The following is a 24,662-nucleotide window of genomic DNA, read 5'->3' on the forward strand; positions in this document are numbered from 1 at the left end:
AAGGCTTCTCATTGGGCAGTGGAGACACATTCAGGCTTGTAACTACCCCAGAAGGCAGATTCTGCCGCAAAGGATTCTGGGAGTGGGTATAAGTCTGAAGGGGGGCGCATGATGCGGTGTCTTTGGCGGGAAGCAAAGTCCCAGGAGGGAGAGTACGGCTGTCTCTCCTCCTGTCAGAGGAAGTGGGTGTTCCAGGTGGCGGCCTGGGAATCCAAAGAGAGTGAAGCTGAGCTGCAGAGGGATCCGGTGTGCCGAGAACCAGCGGAGAGAGAGAGGGGTCCAGTTCCAGGAAAGCCTACAAAGGTATGAGTACTGTGGACTGCCTCTGGGGGTCTGCCTAGAGTCAGAGGGGACCACTCCGGAGAAGGTTCTAGGGATCCAGGAGTCAGCTAGCATCTGTGGGGCATCCTCAAATGGAAGGTGGAAGAGCATAAGGTCTCTAACATCCACCAGGACTATGACATTGTCATGGAGTAGTGGAAGAGGACTGCAGTGGCAACTTGTGAAGCTCTGGTGAGCTCCATGTTCAAGAGGGTAAGAAAATAATGGTGGCCACACAAAATATTGACACTTTGGGCCCAATTTCGACATTTTGACTTAGGGGTGTACTCACTTTGGTTGCCAGCAATTTAGACATTAGTGGCCGTATGTTGAGTTATTTTGAGGGTACAGCAAATTTACACTGTTATACAAGCTGTACCCTCGCTACTTTACATTGTAGCAGTGTCATTTCTTCAGTGTTGTCACTTACAAATATACAATAAAATATTTACAAAAATGTGAGGGGTGTACTCACTTTTGTGAGATACTGTATATATATATATATATATATATTTTTTTTTTTTTTTTTTTTTTATACACACTTATGCACATAATAGCTTACTGGCATAAAATATATTTTTAGATTTTTATAATTTTGTTATATAATTTGTAAATTTCTATTTATCATTCTTTTTTTTTTTGTTAGAAAAAAAAAAAAAGAAAAGTGGATGGCAGCACGACAGTCCCATGCCAATCACAGGCTTAATTCATTGTGGCCTTCCAGGATTTTCGTGCTATGTGCCAGCCACCTGTCTACCTACTGATTATAAGAGACATGCAGGATGATCAGACCTCACCTCATATGACCCAGATTACATGCATAAGAACAGGGAATCCTGCATGCTCAGATAGTTTTATTTCCAGAAAAAAATATTTTGAAAAGTTCATACTTCATTTACTTTATATGACTTATTTTTCATTTTTTTATTTGCAATTTAAAAATGTGTGCTTCATTTGAAGAAAAATAACTATTCTTTACAGATATTTTCAGTGCTGTGTTCTGCTAAATGAAATGAAAAGTCCAGCAGTAGCATTAAAAAAGCACTGTATGTAGGGTACATGAATTTTAACAATAGTGTTTTTTAAAGTTTTTTCTTTACACTTACAAGTTCCACCTCCAGTGAATCCAGAACTTACACTTGCAGGGTATAGAAATTTTAAAAGAATCTTCAGCATCCTACATTTCCAGTCCTCCTGCTTTATGCTGCGGTTCCTTCCACTAGACTACGTTACTACTGTGTCCCTGCAGCTAGTTCTGAAGGTATCACACTCAGAAATGATGAATGCTGAAGATTCTACTGGTGCATCTAGCAAAGACAGCAAGGATCCCATTCAGTGGTGGTAGTTCTGGTAATTATAGTAAATGTATTTTAAATATACTCTGTATTTTAACCACTTTAGGACCGGAGGATTTTCCTGCTTTGCGTCCAGGCCACTTTTTGCGATTCAGCACTGTGCGACTTTAACTGACAATTGTGCGGTCATGCAATGCCGTACCCAAACAAAATTTGCGTCCTTTTTTTTCCCACAAACCGAGCTTTCTTTTGGTGGTATTTGATCACCTCTGCACTTTTCATTTTTTGCGATATTAATAAAAAAAAGCGACAATTTTGAAAAAATAACAATATTTTTCTACTTTGACAGTTAAAAAATATCCAATATATTCAATTTTTGTCATATATTTAGGCCAAAATGTATTTAGCTACATGTCTTTGACAAACAAATTCTCAATGAGCGTATTTTTAACCGCTTTAAGACCGGAAGATTTTACCCCATTCCTGACCAGGCCATATTTTGCGATTCGGCACTGCATTACTTTAACGTACAATTGTGCGGTCGTGCAATGCTGTACCCAAATTAAATTTATGTTCTTTTTTTCCCCACAAATAGAGATTTATTTTGGTGGTATTTGATCACCTGTGCGATTTTTAATTTTTGTGCTATAAACAAAAAAAGAGCGACAATTTTGAGAAAATAACAATATTTTTCAAATTTTTTATATGAAATTCCCCCCAAAAAAATGTAAAAATCAAATTTTTTTAACATTTTAGGCCAATTTGTTTTCTGCTACATATTTTTGGTTAAAAAAATCGCAATAAGTGTATTTTGATTGGTTTGCGCAAAGGTTATCGCAGCTACAAACTACGGGAAATATATGTCATTTTCATTGTTTTTTTTTAAACTAGTAATGGCGGTGATCTGAAGTGCTTGTGGTCTGCTCTTCCCTACATCACCAGAAAGGCCCACTTCTCTGACACTTGCAATGAGGTTGACAGTTCTGATTAGTCTTCCCAGGCTGCAAGGTTGCCCTATAGCCATACCTCCAAACTGTCCCACATTCGAAGGGACTAGATTAAAATCCTATTTGTCCTGCTTTGCTCTTCAGTTGTTCCTCTTTTTTGGTTTGATATATACACCAATATTTGACTACCAAATATGTATTTCTACACCAAACCTTTCATCCAACCTCTAAATTATGGCATTTGCTATTTTGAAAAACCTTATAATGCAAGGAGAATTGGTGAAAAAAAGCATCTGTAGGTTTAACCAATCATTTTTTTTGCATATGTGTAGCACCCTCCTAGTCAGGTGCTAGGTGGAGAGTATAGTTTTGGCTCTGTCTGCCTATCAAAAGGAGCAGCAGGCAAAATCTATATTGTTTTCTGCTTAACAGAGAGCAGGATCTGTAATGGCACTTTTCCACTGCAAGTACCGGCTCGGCTCTACTCTGCCCTGCCTTGCTCGTTTTGCTTTTCCACTGCTGGTACCGCATGGTGCGGTGTTGGAACGGTTTGGTACGGTTTGGTATGGTTTGCTTTTCCACTAAAGTAGTGCTAAAGTTAAGTGGGTGGGATAACAACGATTCTCTGACCAATCAGTGGCTAGTAGTGACTGCATGCAAAGGATTGTGGGATATGGTACCGGTATGGTACCTCTTGGAACCACAATCGAGGTGGTACTGTTTTAGAGAGCTGTACCATTCGGTTCCATGCAGTGGAAAAGCGCCGCCGTACCGTACCGAACTGTTCCTACACCGTACCATGCGGTACCAGCAGTGGAAAAGCACAAAAGCGAGCCGAACCGTTCGGTTCCATGCAGTAGAAAAGCACCACTAGTCAGGTCTGCTTAGCGTGCCTAGTGTGTGATTCATCTGGTCTTAGGGAGTGTCCCCAGTCAATCCAATGGGGAGGCACAAAGACACACAGGCTTTTGGTAATGCCTCAGGGATTGGCACAGGCAGTTGGTCTCGGTGCATTATTGGGCAGGGTATAAAAAGCCATGGGCACATGAGGTAGAGGTCTTTGGGCAGGAGGTTGAGTCCCAGAAGGAGGGTGGTGGCTGCCTCCTCTTCTGCTGCAGTTGGTGATGGTCACAGGCAGTCAGCCTGGTGAGCCAGTGGAGTGAGGCTGAACCCAGAGGTCCAGGAGAGCTGACTGGAGGAGTTGGGGCACTGCGAGACTCTGGAAAAACAGTATCCTGAGTACAGAGGATCTTGCCCAGGGGTCTGCCCAGGAAGGAAACCACTCCGGAGTGTAGAGTCAGTGAACGGGTGTCAGCTAGAACAGAGAAAGGGGGTACTGGGGGCGTACCCTGAAGAGAAACACAAATAGAACACTTACCTCATCTTCATTCAATTGGCAGGAGGAAGTAGCGGCCTTGCCGCATTCTCAAATTAGAAGTCCTCTGAATTGTGAATAGTTAACAGTTGGAGTATCCCACTCTTCCCTTCTCCTATCCCAATATAAATAAAACAAAAAAACAACAACCCCTAGACTGATCATTGACTGAGCCAAGAACTTAAAGTATTAAGATTTCTGCAAGCAGTTGCTACGGGTAACCCAAAAGTGTCATTCTTCAGCAGTCCTCTAGGTGGCAGTGCTACATATGCATTATGATCTATGTAACTGAGGGCATAGCAGGGACATGTTTAGTAAGAACATGGTCATAGTTTACCTTAGGGCCCATTTTAGTTTACCTTTGGGACTATTTTAGTTTACCTTTGGGCTCATTTTAGTTTACCTTTGGGTCCATTTGCTGTAGTGATTCTGGGTCGTAGACCCCTATATCAAACCATTGGGGGAAAAATGGTTTCCAACTTTCATACAGAAAACAGGAAACCCCATGTATGGCCCATCTACATAGAGTCATTTAGAAGTGCATTCCATAAGTTTTAATTATATGAATATATGCACTTTTCTTCTGGGAGACAGTCTCCCTGTCTCCAATAATGTGCAACCATGAGACATCATCATATCACATATTAAATGCTTTTAATTCTGCAGCAGAAGATGCTAAACAAACAGATCAAAAGCAGGAAGACACAGTCAATTAACTTAAATGCATTTTCCTGGCCAGTTTAATAATTCACACTAATGAGGCCTGTTTCTCAAAATATAAAATAAAATATAAATACAGTCTACCCGTAGACTGTAGCTAAATGTGCAGATTGAACATCCCTTATAGTGACCCTGTGGCCTTCTAATCCATAGTAATTTAGTGGCAGGATTTAAATGCAAACAAATTTTCAACACACTCTCCATCTAATCAGCAAATAAAAAAAACGAAATGGTTTCAACATCACTAGTTAAAAGCAGAGGTTATTGTTGCAAACATTGTAAAGCCCCGCTGCCTTGTGAAGACACCACTGAAAAGTGTGGCCCCTAACTCCAAAACTTTCTTAGTTGCAGAATTACACCTAAACTGGCCAAACCCTGCTTGAATTTCAGGTGAATTTGGCTGAACCGGCTGAAATTCGAGCGGTGATGAGAGAAATTATTGGTATGGATGGCTAGCTTGACATCAATAGCAAAATACCAGAAGCCCACAATGACTGAAGGCAGCTGAAGACTCCCCTGTGTGTGTAAACCAACAGTCCACAACCCAGGGCTGGCCCAAGACATTGTGCTACCTGGGTCCAAGAATGAAATGTTGACCCGCCCCCCCCAAAAAAAAAAAAAATCATGCCCACCAAAAGGCCACCACATCCATTATTTTATATACTGTAAATATACAATTTAGAAAATATATATACTGTTATCTTCTTCCATAACTCACCACCAGACTGGTCCAGCCAACACCCACTGTCTGTCTTCAGTCCTCCTGTCACTACTGTGTCTGCCGCAAGCACTGCCCCAGAAGATCCAGCCTGCCCTGCGTGAGATGGAGTGGGCTGATGTCTGATGTCATTGCGCACAGGAGGGAAGTTCCCAGGAGGAGACGCTCTGCCTCCTCATACTCATCAGTTTGCACTACGGGCGGCAGTATGAGATGGGGAAATGCAGCCCATAATGCGCCAACAAACTGAGGACACAAAAAAACTGCTGAAAAAGAAAAGTTGGCGTCAATTGGCTGTCCCTCTCAAAGTGTCACCCGGGTCCAATGAACCATAGTAGGGCTGGCCCTGCCACAATCACAGCGTGTGAGTCCAACAACACAACAATGGCAGCCAGTCTGATCAAGGCAAGACTAGAGAAAATGGTGCACATGGGATGACAATATAAAAAACAATACATAAATTGCGCTGACTAGCTGGAGAGTGTGCTGGGGATTTTTGTGCTGCTTTGTGTATTTCCCAGCCCATGTTCACTTTTCCTGTGCACCTTTCCCTTGCTTGCAAGTTTTAAACTAATCAGAAGGTCTGCAATCGTTACTTTGTAGGATTTAACCACTTCCGGTCCAGTGATGTACCAGTATGTCACTGGACTTTCAGTAGGTTATACCGGGTGATGCCCGCAGCTGCAGGCCTCATCCTGATATATATATTTTCTTAAAGCAGACGGTGGGCTCTCTTGCAATAGCTCACCAGCCGCTTGGTTGCTATTACAAGCAGTGGGAGGGGACGTCTCCCCTCCCACTGTCTTTCGAGGCTCTCTCTAGCTTCCCCGTCCCACCGGAACTGAAATGCTGGCTGGCCAGACACCCGAACAGAGCTGGGATAGGCTTTGATTGGCTGTTTGTTATAGTAAACAGGAAGCCATGACATCACTTCTGGTTTACTCCAAAACTACCGGAGACAGTTTTTGAAAACCTAAAGCATTCAGAAACACCAATCGTGGTGTTTTAAATGCTTTTAAGTGCAGAGGAGGGATTTGGGGTCTTATGGACCCCAGATCTCCCCATAAGGAGGACCTGTCACATGCCTATCGCTGTCTCAAGGATGTTTACATTCAATAAGTGATCAAAAAAAAAAAAAATGAACGCAACAGTGTAAAAAAACAAAAACAAAAAACTAAGTATTAATTAAAAAAAAAAAATGAACGTGCCCCCCCACTCGCTCCTGCTGTGATTCTAAGCAGCGGGGTCCCATGGACGCGATGTCAGCCAGCACTCGCTGATCATTCAGTACACAGGAAAAACGTCTCAGAAGGGAAAGCAGAACATGGATCAATGCCTTCCCCTAGTAAAAGCACCTCCCACACAGTTAGAAAACACTGGCACACAGTTAACCCTTTGATCGCCCCTGATGTTCAACCCCTTCCCAGCCAGTGAGTGTCATTAGTACAGTGACAGTGCATATTTTTTAGCACTGATCACTGTGATAGTGTCACTGGTCCCCAAAAAGTGTCAAAAGTGTCAGCTAGTGTCCCAACTGCCTGCCGCAATATTGCAGTCCTGCTATAAGTCACCAATCTCCACCATTACTAGTAAAGTAAATAAAAACATCCCATAGGTTATATATGCTATAACGTTTGCGCAAACCAATCAATATACGCTTATTGGGATTTTTTTTTCCAAAAATATATAGCAGAATACATATTGGCCCAAATTGATGAAGAACATTTTTTTTTTCATTTTTTTTATTGGAGAAAGTAAAAAATATTTTTTTTTTTTTCAAAATTGCCTGTCTTTTTTGTTTATAGCGAAAAAAATAAAAACCAAAGTGGTGATCAAATATCACCAAAAAAGGTGGTTTAGGTAAAAAATTTCATGACCTTGCAATTGTCAGTTAAAGTAATGCAGTGCCGTATCAAAAAAAATGGCCTGGTCATAAAGGGGGGAAATCTGCCGGAGGGCAAGTGGTTATGATACCTTAACTGCAATGATTGCACATTGAGAGTTTACCTATTGTTTTCTTATATACCGTAGTCTGTCATGAGTTAGGCTGCTTCTGCCATACTAGATATGTTCCAATCCAAGTTTACATCTAGTATCATAGTGTTGCGTTGGTTGTCACATCCTGTTGTAAAGCCTCGTACACAAGCGTCGAAAATTGGCAGGGAATTTTCGTCCAACGTCCGATCTGCCGATTTTCAGCTTGTTAGTATGATGCTTCTGACAACCAACTCCGACTTTTCGGCCGAAAAAAAATCTGGTGTGCAGACTATAAAATTGTTGTTGGCCGTCAACACAACGGCCGATTTTCGTGCAGTCAGTACAGATTTCGACAGGGAAAAATCTGATGAGCAAGTCTGGGCATGCTCAGTGAAGAAAGAACACATAGAAAGCAAACCAACACATGACATCACTTCTGAAGTAGAATTTTGTTGGGTAAGAAAATTTGTGTGCAGTCTAGGCACATTCCAACCAACAAAACACAACTCTGGACAAAAGACAGACGATCGGTCGGCCGATAATCGTTGCGTGTGTACGGGGCTTAACAAACAAACCATGCTATACCAGAAAAGTGAAGGAGGGAAAGGAGCTCAATGGTTACATGGTTGATACTACAAATAAATAACTGTTTTGGGTAAACGTGATGGCAGTTAATTTAAAAAAACCAAACACAGAACCCCAAGTGACAATAAGCATTTTGTAGAGAGTGAATTAGGGCAGTCTTTTCTATAAGACGAAAATATATAAATAAGGTAATATTGAAATAGTGAGATGCATACCGTGCCTATAGTACATTTGTATCTAAAGACTTACCCAGAGGCGGAATTGCATGTTAAACTTATAGCAACATCCCCGCCTACAGATTGCCGTTTAGGAAGAATCTCATAGAATTACTGCAAGAGCAGAGAATTCCAGCCTGTTTCCAAAAAAAAAAAAAAAAACACTTTAAGTAATCCCCTGAGCCTGACTATGGGGCTTGAATGTCTTAATGGATTCTTTAATGACAGATGATAAGAGCCAAAGGTACTTTTATTCCTCAGAAATTGTTCCAAATATACAACCCCAATGATTAAAGCAAATAGACATGGCTTAGAGATTGACAGTTGTAAACCACTGCTGGGGGACTAAATCACTTCCTCCCTCTTGTTCCTGACGTTTGTAGCCTTTTGAAAGAAAGCAATGAGTACAGAGCAAGAATAAACAGATATTGCCAGGCTGCTATTCACAAATATGGATTTAAAATGCTTTGGCTCTTAAGTGTAATTAAGTCTAATATCTCCTAAGCCTATTTATTTTCTATTGAGCCTGCTATGAGATAGGTGTTGTAATCAAGGCCCTTGTACATGCTAACATGATATGCTTGTAAAGCCTTTTATGATGTGATTGTGCACTAAAGGTATACAGTTTGAGGTTTTCATTGGCTTCGGGTTTCACAAAGGAGCTGCATAGCTTCTAGACCCCGTGCAAAGGAGAGATGGGCCCTGGTATAATGCAGTGCACCCCAACGCATGTTGTCATATGATTGCATAGCAGCGCACCAACATACATTGTAAAGCACTACTATGCCTTGTAGTTTATATACAATAAATACTACTTGCATCTCTTGTGGTGCATTTCAATGCATTTGAATGGGCTGCCTTAACGCAGTGCACATCACAGGACATACGCTAACACAGTGCAATAAGGGGAACAGGACTTAAAGCGGAGTATCGGCCACAAAATCGACATAGTCGATTTTGGGCCATCCGCTTGCTATAGCTCACCTGAAAAAGAAATGGGTAGTTACGATTTTTTTTTTTTTTTTACTTACCTTGTAATTGCAGAAAAATATACTCACCTTTCTTCCACTTCCTCCCTCGGCGCCCGCGGCCCGCACTGTCACTTCCGCTTTGCAATTATTCCTGGGAGCTGAACGTCATCGCTCCCAGGAATCAATGCGCCTGCACCGGCCCCGACGTCAGTTCCAGTGTAGGCGCGTCATACCTTGCTAAACAGCTTCTGGGCATGCCCAGAAGCTTTGCAGGGATGACGCTGCAGACCCAGAAGTGACGGCGGGGCCGGTGCAGTGCATCGTGGGACCGAAGAGGACGGAAGAGGCCGCAGAAGAGGATCGCGCTGGCTTCAAGCTGCCCGCACCTGAGATGGCAGCGCTGGAGAAGAAATTTTAAAAGTAAGTATTTCTTCTAAAAGGTAAGTGCGAACTGGGACAGATCAGAGGCTATCCATTGTGGAATGTACTAGCCCTGACTGTCCCGGGGGTATGTTCATTGAAATTTGTTTTCTGTGGCCGGAACTCCACTTTAAAGTGATTCTAAAGGCAGAAGGTTGCTTTTTATCTCAAATGCATTCTATGCATTAAGATAAAAAACCTTCAGTGTGCAACAGCCCCCCCTCAGCCCCCCAATACTTACCTGAGCCACATCTCGATCCAGCAATGTTTCTCGAGTGCCTTGGCCATCCAGTATTGGCTGAGACACAGCAGTGGTGACATTGGTTCCCGCTGATCTTAATCAAAGTCAATTACTCAATGAGGAGAGAGAGGAGGCGGGGCCGAACTACTGCTCCATGTCTGAATGGACACACAGAGCTGCGGCTCGGCTCAGGTGCCCCCATAGCAAGCTGCTTGCTGTGGGGGCACTCAACAAGAGGGAGGGGCGAGGGACCCGAGAAGAGGAGGATCTGGGCTGCTCTGTGCAAAACTATTCCACAGAGCAAGTAAGTATAACGTGTTTGTTATTTTTAAAGAAAAATAACGAGACTTTAGTATCATTTTAAGGGAGAGCTCAGAGAAAAGTATGAATCATTGCTGCCCTTCCACACAAAGGGCACTTGCAGACATAACAGTAATATTCTTTTTTTTTTTTGGTGCAAATGACAGGTTCATTTTATGAGCATACAATGTACACATAAAAGCTTCTTGACAAAAAAAAAAAGTGAAGTGCTAAGTGCAATGTACTCCATAGCAGCGAGTTCACTCACTTATGTCAGCTTACCATAAGATGGATTCTAAATTGTTGCTGTGGATACTCGGTGCTGATCACTCACTGTGTTTATTCAGGTAAGGAAGGGGCCAGTAAATAGGAGATATTTAAAGGCCCACCCCTTGCTCTCCACTCTGAAATGACCCCCCCTGTGTGCCTGCAGGAGCTTCCGGGGGGGCAATGGGGGAGCCGAAAGCGCTGTAAGGGAAAGGGCACATTGGGGGGGGGGGCGAAAGCACTGTAAGGGAAAGGGCACATGGGGGGGCGAAAGCACTGTAAGGGAAAGGGCACATGGGGGGGGTGCGAGAGCACTGTAAGGGAAAGAGCACATGGGGGGGGGGGCGAAAGCGCTGTAAGGGAAAGGGCACATGGGGGGAAGCCGAAAGTGCTGTAAGGGAAAGGGCACATGGGGGGAAGCCGAAAGTGCTGTAAGGGAAAGGGCACATGGGGGGGAGCCGAAAGCGCTGTAAGGGAAAGGGCACATGGGGGGAAGCCGAAAGTGCTGTAAGGGAAAGGGCACATGGGGGGAAGCCGAAAGCGCTGTAAGGGAAAGGGCACATGGGGGGAAGCCGAAAGTGCTGTAAGGGAAAGGGCACATGGGGGGAAGCCGAAAGTGCTGTAAGGGAAAGGGCACATGGGGGGGAGCCGAAAGCACTGTAAGGGAAAGGGCACGTGGGGGGGGGGGTGCGAGAGCACTGTAAGGGAAAGGGCACATGGGGGGGAGCCGAAAGCGCTGTAAGGGAAAGGGCAAATGGGGGGATGTGGCCTGGACAGCTGGTGGAAGGGGAGCACACAAGGAGGCCTGGATGGCAGAGGGGTAAGGCCATAGATACTTGAATAGATCGTACTGCAGCACAGGCGGAGGGAGGGAGAGGAGGAGAAGCCAGCAACACCACAGGGGGTGCCACATCGCTCCTGGCCATAGCAACTTTACCAAGAAGACATGCAAACCTGTCAATTGAGCTTAACAGGTTAGTGTATGATGCATCACTACTAGTGTTGAGCGAACACGGACTGTATTATTCGTGTTCGTACCGAATAATTGGATTTTTTGTACCCGAACACGGACACGGACACTTTACTGTATGTTCGGGTAAAAATCCGTGTTCGGTCGTTTTATTTCCGGGTTTTGCATGCTTTGGCGCTCTTTTCATGGCGGGCTTTCAACAGCCAATCAACAATCGTTTAACTGGTGTGCCTTAAGCCATCCCAGCCATGCCTGCAAATGTCTCAGTAGCTGTGATTGGCCGTCTGAAGCATGTGACCAAGTCTTTATAAGTTCGAGGCAGCCGCAGCGGCGTCATTATGCTGCTTAGATTCAGGGACAGAGCACACATCAACGTGCTGGCTGCTGATTAGGGAAAGATAGGCAGGAAAAAACCATTTGTGTCCGGATAGAATTGAGGGACAGGTCGGAGTGTTTAGGCAGGGCGAGTTGTAGGCATTTTAGGGATAGAGTCTGCTGAATTATATAGGGTCAGTGTCTTCTACAAACTACAATCGATATTGCTGTGTGGGGGGTGGGGTCTGCACTCAATCCTGATCTACGATCTCTTCTCAATCCTGTTAGGGACAGAGTCTGCTGAATTTTAGGGAAACTGTGTTCTACAAACTACAATCGATATTGCTGTGTGGTGTGGGATTGGAGATAGGCAGGTGTCAGTGATCCACATCCATTTTTCTGTGTGTGAGCTGCAGTGAACACAATCTTTTTGGGCTGCAGTGAACACAATCTTTTTGGGCTGCAGTGAACACAATCTTTTTGGGCTGCAGTGAACACAATCTTTTTGGGCTGCAGTGAACACAATCTTTTTGGGCTGCAGTGAACACAATCTTTTTGGGCTGCAGTGAACACAATCTTTTTGGGGTGCAGTGAACAAAATCTTTTTGGGGTGCAGTGAACACAATCCTTTTTGGTGTGCAGTGAACACAATCTTTGTGGGGTGCAGTGAACAAAATCCTTTGTGGGGTGCAGTGAACACAATCTTTTTGGGGTGCAGTGAACAAAATCCTTTTTGGGGTGCAGTGAACAACATCCTTTTTGGGGTGCAGTGAACAACATCCTTTTTGGGGTGCAGTGAACACAATCTTTTTGGGGTGCAGTGAACAAAATCCTTTGTGGGGTGCAGTGAACACAATCTTTTTGGGGTGCAGTGAACACAATCTTTTTGGGGTGCAGTGAACAACATCCTTTTTGGGGTGCAGTGAACAAAATCCTTTTTGGGGTGCAGTGAACAAAATCATTTTTGGGGTGCAGTGAACACAATCTTTTTGGGGTGCAGTGAACACAATCTTTGTGGGGTGCAGTGAACACAATCTTTTTGGGGTGGAGTGAACAACATCCTTTTTGGGGTGCAGTGAACAACATCCTTTTTGGGGTGCAGTGAACACAATCTTTTTGGGGTGCAGTGAACACAATCTTTGTGGGGTACAGTGAACAGAATCTTTGTGGGGTGCAGTGAACACAATCTTTGGGGGGTACAGTGAACACAATCTTTGTGAGGTGCAGTGAACACAATCTTTGTGGGGTGCAGTGAACACAATCATTGTGGGGTGCAGTGAACTCAATCTTTGTGGGGTACAGTGAACACAATCTCATACTGAAGGTTTGAGGGTGCTGCCTGTTCCATACTCCCCCTACTCCTCATCTAGCCTTTTAGGGGTACAAACAATAGTAATTGGGGCCTAGTGTGGTTGTGTACGTGTGATATACATACACTTTTTTGGGATCATATTTTCTATTCCGCTATTTAATCAAAAACCTTTGGGGATCAGTTAAATTGGGGGATAGTCTGTGTTGGTACGTGTGAGAGAGATCCACCTTTCCAAGTTGTTGGGGTTCATCTCATACTTCTGAAGGTTTGAGGGTGCTGCCTGTTCCATACTCCCCCTACTCCTAGCCTTTTAGGGGTACAAACAATAGTAATTGGGGCCTAGTGTGGTTGTGTACGTGTGATATACATACACTTTTTTGGGATCATATTTTCTATTCCGCTATTTAATCAAAAACCTTTGGGGATCAGTTAAATTGGGGGATAGTCTGTGTTGGTACGTGTGAGAGAGATCCACCTTTCCAAGTTGTTGGGGTTCATCTCATACTTCTGAAGGTTTGAGGGTGCTGCCTGTTCCATACTCCCCCTACTCCTAGCCTTTTAGGGGTACAAACAATAGTAATTGGGGCCTAGTGTGGTTGTGTACGTGTGATATACATACACTTTTTTGGGATCATATTTTCTATTCCGCTATTTAATCAAAAACCTTTGGGGATCAGTTAAATTGGGGGATAGTCTGTGTTGGTACGTGTGAGAGAGATCCACCTTTCCAAGTTGTTGGGGTTCATCTCATACTTCTGAAGGTTTGAGGGTGCTGCCTGTTCCATACTCCCCCTACTCCTAGCCTTTTAGGGGTACAAACAATAGTAATTGGGGCCTAGTGTGGTTGTGTACGTGTGATATACATACACTTTTTTGGGATCATATTTTCTATTCCGCTATTTAATCAAAAACCTTTGGGGATCAGTTAAATTGGGGGATAGTCTGTGTTGGTACGTGTGAGAGAGATCCACCTTTCCAAGTTGTTGAGGTTCATCTCATACTTCTGAAGGTTTGAGGGTGCTGCCTGTTCCATACTCCCCCTACTCCTAGCCTTTTAGGGGTACAAACAATAGTAATTGGGGCCTAGTGTGGTTGTGTACGTGTGATATACATACACTTTTTTGGGATCATATTTTCTATTCCGCTATTTAATCAAAAACCTTTGGGGATCAGTTAAATTGGGGGATAGTCTGTGTTGGTACGTGTGAGAGAGATCCACCTTTCCAAGTTGTTGGGGTTCATCTCATACTTCTGAAGGTTTGAGGGTGCTGCCTGTTCCATACTCCCCCTACTCCTAGCCTTTTAGGGGTACAAACAATAGTAATTGGGGCCTAGTGTGGTTGTGTACGTGTGATATACATACACTTTTTTGGGATCATATTTTCTATTCCGCTATTTAATCAAAAACCTTTGGGGATCAGTTAAATTGGGGGATAGTCTGTGTTGGTACGTGTGAGAGAGATCCACCTTTCCAAGTTGTTGAGGTTCATCTCATACTTCTGAAGGTTTGAGGGTGCTGCCTGTTCCATACTCCCCCTACTCCTAGCCTTTTAGGGGTACAAACAATAGTAATTGGGGCCTAGTGTGGTTGTGTACGTGTGATATACATACACTTTTTTGGGATCATATTTTCTATTCCGCTATTTAATCAAAAACCTTTGGGGATCAGTTAAATTGGGGGATAGTCTGTGTTGGTACGTGTGAGAGAGATCCACCTTTCCAAGTTGTTGGGGTTCATCTCATACTTCTGAAGGTTTGAGGGTGCTGCCTGTTCCATACTCCCCCTACTCCTAGCCTTTTAGGGGTACAAACAATAGTAATTGGGGCCTAGTGTGGTTGTGTACGTGTGATATACATACACTTTTTTGGGATCATATTTTCTATTCCGCTATTTAATCAAAAACCTTTGGGGATCAGTTAAATTGGGGGATAGTCTGTGTTGGTACGTGTGAGAGAGATCCACCTTTCCAAGTTGTTGGGGTTCATCTCATACTTCTGAAGGTTTGAGGGTGCTGCCTGTTCCATACTCCCCCTACTCCTAGCCTTTTAGGGGTACAAACAATAGTAATTGGGGCCTAGTGTGGTTGTGTACGTGTGATATACATACACTTTTTTGGGATCATATTTTCTATTCCGCTATTTAATCAAAAACCTTTGGGGATCAGTTAAATTGGGGGATAGTCTGTGTTGGTACGTGTGAGAGAGATCCACCTTTCCAAGTTGTTGGGGTTCATCTCATACTTCTGAAGGTTTGAGGGTGCTGCCTGTTCCATACTCCCCCTACTCCTAGCCTTTTAGGGGTACAAACAATAGTAATTGGGGCCTAGTGTGGTTGTGTACGTGTGATATACATACACTTTTTTGGGATCATATTTTCTATTCCGCTATTTAATCAAAAACCTTTGGGGATCAGTTAAATTGGGGGATAGTCTGTGTTGGTACGTGTGAGAGAGATCCACCTTTCCAAGTTGTTGGGGTTCATCTCATACTTCTGAAGGTTTGAGGGTGCTGCCTGTTCCATACTCCCCCTACTCCTAGCCTTTTAGGGGTACAAACAATAGTAATTGGGGCCTAGTGTGGTTGTGTACGTGTGATATACATACACTTTTTTGGGATCATATTTTCTATTCCGCTATTTAATCAAAAACCTTTGGGGATCAGTTAAATTGGGGGATAGTCTGTGTTGGTACGTGTGAGAGAGATCCACCTTTCCAAGTTGTTGAGGTTCATCTCATACTTCTGAAGGTTTGAGGGTGCTGCCTGTTCCATACTCCCCCTACTCCTAGCCTTTTAGGGGTACAAACAATAGTAATTGGGGCCTAGTGTGGTTGTGTACGTGTGATATACATACACTTTTTTGGGATCATATTTTCTATTCCGCTATTTAATCAAAAACCTTTGGGGATCAGTTAAATTGGGGGATAGTCTGTGTTGGTACGTGTGAGAGAGATCCACCTTTCCAAGTTGTTGGGGTTCATCTCATACTTCTGAAGGTTTGAGGGTGCTGCCTGTTCCATACTCCCCCTACTCCTAGCCTTTTAGGGGTACAAACAATAGTAATTGGGGCCTAGTGTGGTTGTGTACGTGTGATATACATACACTTTTTTTGGATCATATTTTCTATTCCGCTATTTAATCAAAAACCTTTGGGGATCAGTTAAATTGGGGGATAGTCTGTGTTGGTACGTGTGAGAGAGATCCACCTTTCCAAGTTGTTGGGGTTCATCTCATACTTCTGAAGGTTTGAGGGTGCTGCCTGTTCCATACCCCCCCTACTCCTCATCTAGCCTTTTAGGGGTACAAACAATAGTAATTGGGGCCTAGTGTGGTTGTGTACGTGCGAGATACATACACTTTTTTTGATCATATTTCCTATTCCGCTATTCAATAAAAACCTTTGAGGATCAATTGAATTGCGGGATAGTCTGTGTCGGTACGTGTGAGAGAGATCCACCTTTCCAAGTTGTTGGGGTTCATCTCATACTTCTGAAGGTTTGAGGGTGCTGCCTGTTCCATACCCCCCCTACTCCTCATCTAGCCTTTTAGGGGTACAAACAATAGTAATTGGGGCCTAGTGTGGTTGTGTACGTGCGAGATACATACACTTTTTTTGATCATATTTCCTATTCCGCTATTCAATAAAAACCTTTGAGGATCAATTGAATTGCGGGATAGTCTGTGTCGGTACGTGTGAGAGAGATCCACCTTTCCAAGTTGTTGGGGTTCATCTCATACTTCTGAAGGTTTGAGGGTGCTGCCTGTTCCATACCCCCCCTACTCCTCATCTAGCCTTTTAGGGGTACAAACAATAGTAATTGGGGCCTAGTGTGGTTGTGTACGTGCGAGATACATACACTTTTTTTGATCATATTTCCTATTCCGCTATTCAATAAAAACCTTTGAGGATCAATTGAATTGCGGGATAGTCTGTGTCGGTAGGTGTGAGAGAGATCCACCTTTCCAAGTTGTTGGGGTTCATCTCATACTTCTGAAGGTTTGAGGGTGCTGCCTGTTCCATACCCCCCCTACTCCTCATCTAGCCTTTTAGGGGTACAAACAATAGTAATTGGGGCCTAGTGTGGTTGTGTACGTGCGAGATACATACACTTTTTTTGATCATATTTCCTATTCCGCTATTCAATAAAAACCTTTGAGGATCAATTGAATTGCGGGATAGTCTGTGTCGGTACGTGTGAGAGAGATCCACCTTTCCAAGTTGTTGGGGTTCATCTCATACTTCTGAAGGTTTGAGGGTGCTGCCTGTTCCATACCCCCCCTACTCCTCATCTAGCCTTTTAGGGGTACAAACAATAGTAATTGGGGCCTAGTGTGGTTGTGTACGTGCGAGATACATACACTTTTTTTGATCATATTTCCTATTCCGCTATTCAATAAAAACCTTTGAGGATCAATTGAATTGCGGGATAGTCTGTGTCGGTACGTGTGAGAGAGATCCACCTTTCCAAGTTGTTGGGGTTCATCTCATACTTCTGAAGGTTTGAGGGTGCTGCCTGTTCCATACCCCCCCTACTCCTCATCTAGCCTTTTAGGGGTACAAACAATAGTAATTGGGGCCTAGTGTGGTTGTGTACGTGCGAGATACATACACTTTTTTTGATCATATTTCCTATTCCGCTATTCAATAAAAACCTTTGAGGATCAATTGAATTGCGGGATAGTCTGTGTCGGTACGTGTGAGAGAGATCCACCTTTCCAAGTTGTTGGGGTTCATCTCATACTTCTGAAGGTTTGAGGGTGCTGCCTGTTCCATACCCCCCCTACTCCTCATCTAGCCTTTTAGGGGTACAAACAATAGTAATTGGGGCCTAGTGTGGTTGTGTACGTGCGAGATACATACACTTTTTTTGATCATATTTCCTATTCCGCTATTCAATAAAAACCTTTGAGGATCAATTGAATTGCGGGATAGTCTGTGTCGGTACGTGTGAGAGAGATCCACCTTTCCAAGTTGTTGGGGTTCATCTCATACTTCTGAAGGTTTGAGGGTGCTGCCTGTTCCATACCCCCCCTACTCCTCATCTAGCCTTTTAGGGGTACAAACAATAGTAATTGGGGCCTAGTGTGGTTGTGTACGTGCGAGATACATACACTTTTTTTGATCATATTTCCTATTCCGCTATTCAATAAAAACCTTTGAGGATCAATTGAATTGCGGGATAGTCTGTGTCGGTACGTGTGAGAGAGATCCACCTTTCCAAGTTGTTGGGGTTCATCTCATACTTCTGAAGGTTTGAGGGTGCTGCCTGTTCCATACCCCCCCTACTCCTCATCTAGCCTTTTAGGGGTACAAACAATAGTAATTGGGGCCTAGTGTGGTTGTGTACGTGCGAGATACATACACTTTTTTTGATCATATTTCCTATTCCGCTATTCAATAAAAACCTTTGAGGATCAATTGAATTGCGGGATAGTCTGTGTCGGTACGTGTGAGAGAGATCCACCTTTCCAAGTTGTTGGGGTTCATCTCATACTTCTGAAGGTTTGAGGGTGCTGCCTGTTCCATACCCCCCCTACTCCTCATCTAGCCTTTTAGGGGTACAAACAATAGTAATTGGGGCCTAGTGTGGTTGTGTACGTGCGAGATACATACACTTTTTTTGATCATATTTCCTATTCCGCTATTCAATAAAAACCTTTGAGGATCAATTGAATTGCGGGATAGTCTGTGTCGGTACGTGTGAGAGAGATCCACCTTTCCAAGTTGTTGGGGTTCATCTCATACTTCTGAAGGTTTGAGGGTGCTGCCTGTTCCATACCCCCCCTACTCCTCATCTAGCCTTTTAGGGGTACAAACAATAGTAATTGGGGCCTAGTGTGGTTGTGTACGTGCGAGATACATACACTTTTTTTGATCATATTTCCTATTCCGCTATTCAATAAAAACCTTTGAGGATCAATTGAATTGCGGGATAGTCTGTGTCGGTACGTGTGAGAGAGATCCACCTTTCCAAGTTGTTGGGGTTCATCTCATACTTCTGAAGGTTTGAGGGTGCTGCCTGTTCCATACCCCCCCTACTCCTCATCTAGCCTTTTAGGGGTACAAACAATAGTAATTGGGGCCTAGTGTGGTTGTGTACGTGCGAGATACATACACTTTTTTTGATCATATTTCCTATTCCGCTATTCAATAAAAACCTTTGAGGATCAATTGAATTGCGGGATAGTCTGTGTCGGTACGTGTGAGAGAGATCCACCTTTCCAAGTTGTTGGGGTTCATCTCATACTTCTGAAGGTTTGAGGGTGCTGCCTGTTCCATACTCCCCCTACTCCTCATCTAGCCTTTTAGGGGTACAAACAATAGTAATTGGGGCCTAGTGTGGTTGTGTACGTGTGATATACATACACTTTTTTTGGATCATATTTTCTATTCCGCTATTCAATAAAAACCTTTCTAGGGCAAGATCTTAAATTACAGAAATATGAGGAGACCGTCAAATAAGGGCCGTGGCCTGGGTCGTGGTGCTGCTGGTAGAGCTCCTGTTGCAAGGAGAGGACATGGTCGATCTGTGCCAGCTACACGCACAAGTGAAACACCTTCCTCAAGTGTGAGTAGGCGACAGAACCTGCATCAGTATTTGGTAGGGCATCAAACGCCCCTAGAAGTGATGAGGCCAGAACAAGTTGAGGCGATAGTAGATTGGTTTGCTGCTGACAGTGCCTCCAGTTCCTTCACATTGTCTCCCACCCAGTCTACTGCAGAAAGGTCAGAGTTGGCACCTGCAGCCAATGTCCAACCGTCTTTCACCTCACCCCCTTGCAAATCAGGCCAGCAGTCTGAGCCCCAAGCCATACAGCAGTCTCTTATTCTTTTTGAGGACTCTGTCAGCAGGGTTTCCCAGGGCCATCCACCTAGCCCTGCCCCAGAAGTGGAAGAGATTGAGTGCAGCGATGCCCAACCACTTATTTCTCAAGATGAGTACATGCAAGGATCATCGCAGCACGTCTCCGATGATGAGGAAACGCAGGTGCCAACTGCTGCGGCGTTCAGCATTGTGGAGACCGACAAGGAGGGCAGGGGTGAAGACTGGGTGGAAGATGATGTGGAGGACGATGAGGTCCTCGACCCCACATGGAATGAACGTCATGCAGGTGAACTGAGTAGTTTGGAGGAAGAGGCGGTGGTCGCACAGAGCCACCAGCACAGCAGAAGAGGGAGCAGGGTGCAGAAGCGGAGCGGCCGTGCCCTAGACACTACGCCCGCTACTGCCCAACGCAGCAAGGGAACGAGCGCACCAAAGTCAGCTCAAAGGAGTTCTCTAGCGTGGAAGTTCTTTAGAAAATGTGCTGATGACAGGACACGAGTGGTTTGCACCCTGTGCAATCAGAGCTTGAAGCGAGGCATGAACCTTCTCAACCTGAGCACAACCTGCATGATCAGGCATCTAAGTGCAAAGCACGAGCTGCAGTGGAGTACACACCTTCAAAACCAAGAAACGTCTCTGGCTCATCCTGCTTCCTCTTCTGCTGCAGTCTCGGCCGCTCCAGCCACATCTGTAGTGATACCGGCACCTGCCACCCCGCAAACAGACGATCTGTCAGCAACACCACCACCTGGGTCACCAACAACCATCTCCACAATGTCCCGTGGAAGCGTTCAGCTTTCCATCTCCCAAACACTTGAGAGGAAGAGGAAGTACCCCCCTACCCACCCGCGATCCCTGGCCCTGAATGCCAGCATTTCAAAATTATTGGCCTTTGAAATGCTGTCATTCCGTCTGGTGGAGACGCACAGTTTTAAAAACCTTATGTCGGTGGCTGTCCCACAGTACGTCGTGCCCAGCCGCCACTACTTTTCCAGGCAAGCCATCCCTTCCCTGCACAACCAAGTGGGGGAAAAAATCAGGTGTGCACTGCGCAACGCCATCTGTGCCAAGGTCCACCTAACTACGGATACGTGGACCAGTAAGCACGGTCAGGGGCGTTATATCTCCCTAACGGCACACTGGGTAAATGCAGTGGCGGATGGGCCTGAGGCGGATAGCAATTTGGCGCATGTCCTTCCACCACCGAGGATTGCAGGGCGCTTCAGTTTGCCTCCTGTTCCTAACTCCTCCTACTCCGCTTCCTCATCCTCTACCGCCTCCTCATCCGGACAGCGTAACACCTTCACCACCAACTTCAGCACGGCCAGGGGTAAACGACAGCAGGCAGTTTTACAACTTGCCTGTTTGGGGGACAAACCACACACCGCGCAGGAGTTGTGGAGGAGCATGGAACAGCAGACAAATGAGTGGTTGCTGCCAGCGAGCCTCAAGCCCGGCCTGGTGGTGTGCGATAACGGGCGAAATCTCATAGCAGCTCTGGGCCTAGCCGGTTTGACGCACATCCCTTGCCTGGCGCATGTGCTGAATTTGGTGGTGCAGAGGTTCCTTAAAAACTACCCCGATATGTCAGAGCTGCTGCAGAAAGTGCGGGCCGTTTGTGCGCACTTTCGGCGTTCTCACCCTGCTGCTGCTCGCCTGGCAGCGCTGCAGCGTAACTTCGGCCTTCCCGCTCACCGCCTCATATGTGACGTGCCCACAAGGTGGAACTCCACCTTGCACATGCTGGAAAGACTGTGCGAGCAGCAGCAGGCCATAGTGGAGTTTCAGCTGCAGCACGCACGCGTGAGTCGCTCTGCGGAACAGCACCACTTCACCACCAATAACTGGGCCTCCATGCGAGACCTGTGTGCCTTGTTGCGCTGTTTTGAGTACTCCACCAACATGGCCAGTGGCAATGACGCCGTTCTCAGCTTAACTATCCCACTTCTATGCCTCCTTGAAAAAACAATTCGGGCGATGATGGAAGAGGATGTGGCACAGGATGAGGAGGAGGAGGAGGATGAAGAGGTAACATTTCCAAGGCTTTCAGGGCAGTCATTCGCAAGGGGCTCCGAGGGTGGGTTCCTGCACACGCAAACGCCAGGGACGCAATTGTCCAGCAGGGGCACAGTTCTGGAGGATGAGGAGGATGAGGAGGAGGAGGAGCTGGAGGAGGAGATGGAACCATGTTCACAGCAGGGTGGCACCCAGGCCAGCTCATGGCCATCACTGGTGCGTGGCTGGGGGGATACAGAGGACACGGACCATACACCTCCCACAGAGGACAGCCTTTCGTTGCCTCTGGGCAGCCTGGCACACATGAGCGATTACATGCTGCAGTGTCTCCACAACGACCGCCGAGTTGCCCACATTCTAACTTGTGCTGATTACTGGGTGGCCACGCTGCTGGATCCCCGTTACAAGGACAACGTACCGTCCTTAATTCACTCACTGGAGCGCGATCGCAAGATGCGCGAGTACAAGCGCACGCTGGTAGACGCCATGCTGCTGGCATTCCCATCTGACAGCGGGGCCACAGTGGAAGCACAAGGCAGAGGAGGAGGAGGAGGAGGTCGCCAACGCAACCAGGGCACCGCCAGCACCTCAGAAGGCAGGGTTAGCATGGCCGAAATGTGGAAAAGCTTTGTCAGCACGCCACAACAAACAGCAGCACCAGCAGCTCAGATGGAACGTCTTAGCAGGAGGCAGCATTTTACCAACATGGTGGAGCAGTATGTGTGCACACGCCTACATGTAGTGAATGACGGGTCTGCCCCCTTCAACTTCTGGGTCTCCAAATTGGGCACATGGCCTGAGCTTGCCCTTTACGCCTTGGAGGTGCTGGCGTGCCCTGCAGCCAGTGTATTATCTGAACGGGTATTTAGCACGGCTGGGGGCGTTATAACAGACAAGCGCAGCCGCCTGTCCAGAGACAATGTGGACAAGCTCACGTTCATTAAAATGAACCAGGCATGGATCCCACGGGACTTTTCCGTACCTTATGCAGAATAGCAATGGATACCGACCTTACCCACCCATTGTTCCATTTTTGCTCTTTCTCACTCTTTTGGGGTGTACCCTCATTTAAAATTTGTGAAAAGAAGCAGTGTTGGCTACCTCGTCCTCCTCCTCAGGGCCAGATTAATGTAGGGGCTATTGGAGCTGCAGCTCCAGGCCCCTACCTTTTATATAGGCCCCGGGTTGGCCATATTCACTGTTACCGCTCTTCTGTCACTTGTAAACACAGAAGTCTGGCTTCTATGCTCGCTTCCCCAGGCAGCACCCTCAGAACCTCCCCACACAGCGTGAAGGCCGGACAAGGAGGGACAGTTGGCGATGCATGGATGTGTTTATGGGCTTCAGAGACAGCATCCCATGTTGAATTAGGCATGCATGGCTGCACCCTTCCTCCTCTGGGTGCATGGCAAGGCACGGCCCTAAGGCCCTTCAAAATCCTCAGCACCAAGCCCATGATGCTGTTAATCCGGCCCTGGTCCTCCTCCACCGCCGCTTCCACCTACACCGCCCATAGGTGTGCGCAGCCTATTGCATTAAGGTGTGCACCCCAAAGTTGAAATACACATGCATGTGTTTGCCAGCAGGGAGAGTAATGTATCGGGGCCATGTACCTGTAGGCAAGGAGAAATAGAGCAGAGCAGGTCCCAGGGAGATCTTTCCCATCTCCTCACTGGCAATGCTATGTGCCCTAGGTGATTAGGGTGTGCCCAGGCACACCCAGCACACCCTGTGCGCACGCCTATGTCACCGCCACATCCACCACCACCTCAACCTCCCTCCTACTCCATATGGGCCTCGTCCTTCAGAGATGAAGAAGAACATTGTTTTATTTTTCTGTTTTTTTTTGTTGTTTTAAGTTATTTCCCTATCCACATTTGTTTGCAGAGCACTTGCCATGCTCTTAATTACGTTTTGCTGCCATTTGCAGCACTCTAGCCCTTTCCTTTGGTGTTTTAGAGCCATTTTAGTGCCTTAAAGTTCGGGTCCCCATTGACTTCAATGGGGTTCGGTGTCCGGGAAAAGTTCGGTAAAAGTCCGGGACACGGACCCGGACTTTTTTTTAAAGTTCGGCCGAACCCGTCGAACACGGACATCTAGGTGTCCGCTCAACCCTAATCACTACATCCGCTTGTACTGCAGTGTCCTACAGTGACAACACTGGGCCTCAGTAGACTTACGGTAAAGCAGCATTGTTGCCCTAGAAGTAGAAGTTATACCAGAGGCTGACGCTGTCAGGATCACCGTTCCAAAGAGAAGGAAATAAGCCTGGTAAGCTATCATATGTCAAATTTTTAAATTTAGAGTTTATATACAGTACACTTAAAAACAAACCTTTGCCAATTCAGAACAAAGCACAGGTTTGCTTTGAAGTTGTGAGGATAGTGTGGTCTAACAAGCCCCAACATGTGTGAGAGAAAAGAGAATTGTGCAGAACACCTATTTTTTTTCAAATTTTCAAGTTGGTAACAAAAACCGTTGAACTTAAATCTCAAATCAGTGCCTCAGCAGCCATGTCTAAATCAGCCTAAGGCACACAAGTTAGCTAAGAAGGAATGTAGAGATCTCAAACACCTCCACTAGCAGGGTCTTAAAAGACTCCTAACAAGGCCCCTTAAACAGTCAAGGGCTGTCAGTTACCACTCTCTGCTCTGTTCCTCCAGTGCTCACTGGAGCACCGGGCTGGGGAGGGTGCAGCTGGCTCTGGTTCTCAGCCATGTGCCAAGAGACAGAACCAGCTGTCAATCAGGTGGTTGGGTAAATCCCAAAAAATAGCCCGCTATCAAATGAATCCATGTCATGGATTCAATATAGCTTTGGCCATACTTTCCTTTTCACTTCTTAGGTGGAACATACCTAAGGAACATATCATG

Source organism: Pelophylax lessonae (genome assembly GCF_965119305.1).
Source record: "Pelophylax lessonae genome assembly, chromosome: 3".
Classification (NCBI taxonomy): Eukaryota; Metazoa; Chordata; class Amphibia; order Anura; family Ranidae; genus Pelophylax; species Pelophylax lessonae.